Source organism: Chaetura pelagica, unplaced genomic scaffold (assembly GCF_000747805.2).
Source record: "Chaetura pelagica isolate M959 unplaced genomic scaffold, ChaPel_1.0 scaffold114, whole genome shotgun sequence".
NCBI classification, from domain to species: domain Eukaryota; kingdom Metazoa; phylum Chordata; class Aves; order Apodiformes; family Apodidae; genus Chaetura; species Chaetura pelagica.
Genome location: NW_009952968.1, coordinates 204,546 through 205,082, shown reverse-complemented (window position 1 = coordinate 205,082; position 537 = coordinate 204,546).

Below are 537 nucleotides of genomic sequence, written 5' to 3'. Positions count from 1 at the left end.
GGGGTTTCGTACGATGAGGGACCGTCCCATCCCTCTTGAGAGGCCCCCGAGAGCTCCTCACACCCCGAAATCGTTGTCTGCCTACAGTTTAGGCTTTGCTGCAACCTCCCCCCTCTCCAAAAGAAGCAATGCCAGCCCTTCTGGCTCACCCCTGGGGATGGGGAGCGAGGAGGGGGAAGGCACACAGGCCTGTCCCCCAAGAAGATGCTCAGCGTGGGGTGATCTCCAAACACTAGCAAGCACCGAGGCTTTCAGGTCCCATCTCAGTGGCCAGGCAAGCTGGCGACACCAGGCTGGGCGGGGAAGGGGGCTGAGCAGGACTGAGGGTGCCCAGGGTGCTGCACCCAGACCTGGGTGACTCAAAAGCGCACGGGACAGGGCAGTGGGGATGTGACACTGCCTGCCACAAAGGTATCTGCTCATCTGCACCCTGAGTAGGGACCCCAGCCAGTAAACAGGACCCCAGTGTGCCCTGTGGCACCCACACCACTCCCATGCCATCCTCCACCAGGCCTGTGGGTCAGGGTACATGGCAGT